Below are 4704 nucleotides of genomic sequence, written 5' to 3'. Positions count from 1 at the left end.
ACACTCACATTCACACACTCTCTCTCTCTCTGTCTCCCCCTCTCACGCACACACACACACATACACACTCAAACACACACACACACACTCTCCACCCCCACACACAGTCTCCCCCCCACGCACATACACACAAACACAGTCTCTTCCTCACATACACACACTATCCCCACACCCCAAACACACACACACTCCCTCCCTCCCTCACACGCACACTCTCCCTCCACGCCCCCCACACACACTCACTCTCCCCCTCACTCTCTCTCTATCCACACACATATGTGGATTAGTGGGGTGAATTTATATTTGTAGATACATTCTACTTTGTTCAAACAGCGCACAATTTATAGACAGTCAGTCAATGTGGCCTTCTTATAAATTCCCACTTTAGAAATAAAACCAGTCTGACTCCAAACTAAAACGCAAACAGACTCTAAACAATGTCTCACACCTAACATGCATAGTCTGACCTAAAGTGTCATCTCTTCTTTACACTTTTAAAACCTCTAGTTCTCTCAGGGCAGTGACTTGAAAGGAATTCAGGGATTTACATACACATATTAATTAATTAAAACCTTCTAACTGATTAAAGATTTAACAGCATCTTAGATTAGTACATCCTCATTAATGGTGTGAACCTTTGATCTTTTACTTATAATTTCTTTGTCTGATACTACCTCTCTCATTAACACCTGAAGAAGGACTGAGGCTCTGAAAGCTTGTGTTTTCAAATAAATCTGTTGGTCTGTAACATGGTTTCGTGTGATTTTTGACTTTGTTGATTAGGGTTGATCTTTTGGCTTGAAGGTAGTAGTAAAGTAGGAGATATACTGGGCAACAAAATTACAGATTGTGGTTGAACACAGTTGCCCACTTGCCTCATGAATGCCCAGTTTTCAGTTCCGAGACCTGTTCAAATTCTGTTCCATTCAGCACAATGCCTAGGATCACATAAATTGATTAATTTTCTCAATATGAAGATGGAATTTCAGTTCCACTGAAGAGTATGTTTGTCACTCTTATTGACACTGTCATTGATGTGCATATCCAAAACAGATAGATTGGTGAGGACAAAGTCAAGTATGATTTTCCTTCGTATTGGGTTCTTCATCACCTGCCGCAGACTCAGTCAAGTAAATATATCCTGCCACATCCAGTTGTAAATGATGGTAGATAATTAAAATAAAACAACAGGAGGTGGAGACTCCACAAATGTCCCCAGTCTCAATGATGCAAGAACGCAGCACAAAAAACAAGGCTGAAACATTGTAAATTTTTTAGGTCTTGACCAGCTCAGTCAATAACATTGATACCAAGCCACTCTTAGCGATGGACATTGAAGTCCCCCACCCAGAGTACATTCTGTGCCCTTGCCACCCTCAGTGCTTCCTTCAAGCAGTGTTCAACATGGAGGATTTCTAACTCACATCCAAGTCAGGAGGGGAGCAGTGGTATCATGTTGATGTTTCCTTGACCTTTTTGACCTGCAATCATGTTGAGGACTCCCAGGGCAACTCCTCCTTGACGATATACCGTTGTGCCTGCATTGTTTGGTCTGGTGTTTGTGTTCAGCCAGTAGGACAGGCCATACCCACCAATGGCAATAGTAGTATCTGGGACATTGTCTTAAGGTATGAGTCGGTGAGTACGGCAATTTCAAGCAGTTGCTTGACGACTCTATGAGACAGCTCTCTCAGTTTTGGCGCTTGGTCTCAGATATTGATTGGGGGAACATTGCAATGTCAAAAGTGTTGCGTTTGTCATTGTAGTTTATGATACTTAGGTTAATGCTGGTTAGCCTATGTGTTTTCATTCCTGACTTTAGATTTTGCTGCAGTTGAATACAATTCAATGGCTTGCTAGTTATTTCAGAGGGAAATTGCAAGTCAACCACAATACTGTGGAGTTGGAGTCACATGTAGGCCAAAATCCAGGAAAGGATGGTAGATTTCTTACATGAAAGGCATTAGTGAACCAGATGAGTGTTTTTTTTTCTTTTTTCATTCACGGGATGAGGGCGTCACTGGGTAGGCAGTATTTATTGCCCATTCCTAATTGCCTGAGGGCAGTTAAGAGTCAACCGCATTGTTGTGGGTCTGGAGTCACATTAAGGCCAGACCAGGTCAGGATGGCTGTTTCCTTCCCTAAAGGACATTAGTGAACCAGATGGGTTTTTCTAACAATCAGCAATTGTTTCATGGTCATCATTAGATTCTTAATTCCAGATATTTATTGAATTCAAATTCCATCATTTGCCATAGCAGGATTCGAACCGGGTCCCCAGAACATTATCTGGGTCTCTGGATTAACAGTCCAGCGATAAGACCACTACACCATTGTCTCCTCCATCACAATGATTGACAATGGTTATGCATTGCCAAATGGGCCAGCTTTTAATTCCAAATTTTATTCAAATTTGAACTAATGTCCCATGAATATTAAACTTGTGTTCTGCATGACTGGTCTGGCGACAGTGACAATATGCCATTCCCATACTGTGTTCAGGCACAAAGAAAAGTTGAGGCAACAGTGAAAATTGCCAAAGAATCATAAAGAAATTCAGTAAATTTAGCACACATGTAGATAAGGCAATACTCATGTGGAAAAACATGCCAATGGAAGGGATGGAGAATTGTCCAATGCAAAGGCCAACATTTCACAGCTCCCAATTGACTCTTCTAATAGCAAAAAACTGGCTGAAGCCAGAAGTAGCAACAGGCATGAGCAGCAAAATCAAGTTGAGTGGAAAGAAAGCCAAATTTCTTTTTGACAAAACTGCCAAACCATTGCCAGAGAAGCAGTCAGGGTACAAACCTCCAACCTGGTTTGGAATGTACTTTTGATAGCATTTTGAATTGTCTCTTTAAATAATTTCCAATTTTAATTTTCTGAAATACATTTTAGTCTATTTTCCCAAATGACCTGAGTCGGTTCTCCCTTTATCCTTAAGTAATTTGCTCTGATTTGGTGTAAGATTCTTGTTTGTTATTGCAGTATGTCACTTTCAAACTCAATGTGGAATTCAATGGTATTATAATCACTATCACCCAGTGAACCTTTTATTATGGCATGATTAATTAACTCTGTCTTGTTATGTAACACAAGATTGGAGATAACTTTATCCCTAGTCAGTTCCGCAATGCATTGCTTCAGGAAACAGTCACAAAGACATATATAAACTCATCTTCGAAGTGATTCTTGCAAATTTGAATATTCCACCCCACATGAAGATTGAAATCTCCTTCAATAATTACATTATAATCACTACAAGCTTCAATTATTTTTTGTTTTATGCTCTATCCAACAACTACTGTTTGGGACCCAACAAACTACTCCCACCAACATTTGCCATCTGACATTTGTTATTCTTAATTTCCATCCATATTGATTCTTTTTCCTGATCTCCTTAGGTTGGATATTTTGACACTACTGTGCTTTTGTCGACCTTTAATATCAGAATTACCCTTCCTCCTTTGCCATTCTGTCTGGTTTTCCAACATATTGTATACCCTGGAATATTTAATTCTGAACCTTGATCATCTTGCAACCATGTCCCTCTATTTCTATCAATAGGTTATTAATCATATTGTAGATGGATTCAGATAAAGGAGATTTAATTTCATCGGTTTGCCCTGTCCTTTTATACACTTAATGATGGGGAATTATAGTAAAGATGGGGAATTGGGGAATGATAGGGAATTAAGTAAAGATGGGGAATTATAGACTGGTTAGCTTAACCTCTGTAGTGGGGAAGATGCTTGAGTTTATTATCTAGGAAGAAATAGCAAGGCATCTTGATAGAAATTGTCCCGTTGGGCAGACGCAGCATGGGTTCCTGAAGGGCAGGTCATGCTTGACAAATCTTTTGGAATTCTATGAAGACATTATGAGCGAGGTGGACAATGGGGACCCAGTGGATGTGGTGTACCTAGATTTCCAAAAGGCCTTTGACAAGGTGCCGCACAAGAGGCTACTGCATAAGATAAGGATGCATGGCGTTAAGGGTAAAGTATTAGCATGGATAGAGGATTGGTTGACTAACAGGAAGCAAAGAGTGGGGATAAATGAGTGCTATTCGAGCTGGCAGTCAGTGACTAGTGGTGTGCCACAGGGATCAGTGTTGGGCCCGCAATTATTTACAATTTATATAGAAGATTTGGAGTTGGGTACCACGTGTAGGGTGTCAAAGTTTGCAGATGACACAAAGATGAGTGGCAGAGCAAAGTGTGCAGAGGACTGTGAAACTTTGCAGAGGAACATAGGTACATTGAGTGAGTGGGCAAAGGTCTGGCACATGGAATACAATGTAAATAAATGTGAAGTTATACATTTTGGTAGGAGTAATAGTAAAAAGGATTATTACGTGAATGGTAAAAAGTTGCAGCATGCTGCTATGCAGAGGGACATGGGTGTCCTTGTGCATGAATCACAGAAGGTAGGTCTGCAGGTACAACAAGTAATTAGGAAGGCAAATGGAATTTTGTCCTTCATTGCTAAAGGGATTGAGATTAAAAGCAGAGAGGTTGTGTTGCAGCTGTACAAGGTGCTGGTGAGACCACACCTGGAGTACTGTGTGCAGTTTTGGTCTCCTTACTTGAGAAAGGATGTACTGGCACTGGAGGGGGTGCAAAGGAGGTTCACTAGGTTGATTCCGGAGTTGAGGGGGTTGGCTTATGAGGAGAGACTGAGTAGATTGGGATTATATTC

Source organism: Rhincodon typus, chromosome 6 (genome assembly GCF_021869965.1).
Source record: "Rhincodon typus isolate 14 chromosome 6, sRhiTyp1.1, whole genome shotgun sequence".
NCBI classification, from domain to species: Eukaryota; Metazoa; Chordata; class Chondrichthyes; order Orectolobiformes; family Rhincodontidae; genus Rhincodon; species Rhincodon typus.
The sequence above is the reverse complement of the archived record's forward strand: the minus strand, read 5'-3'. Positions refer to the sequence as shown.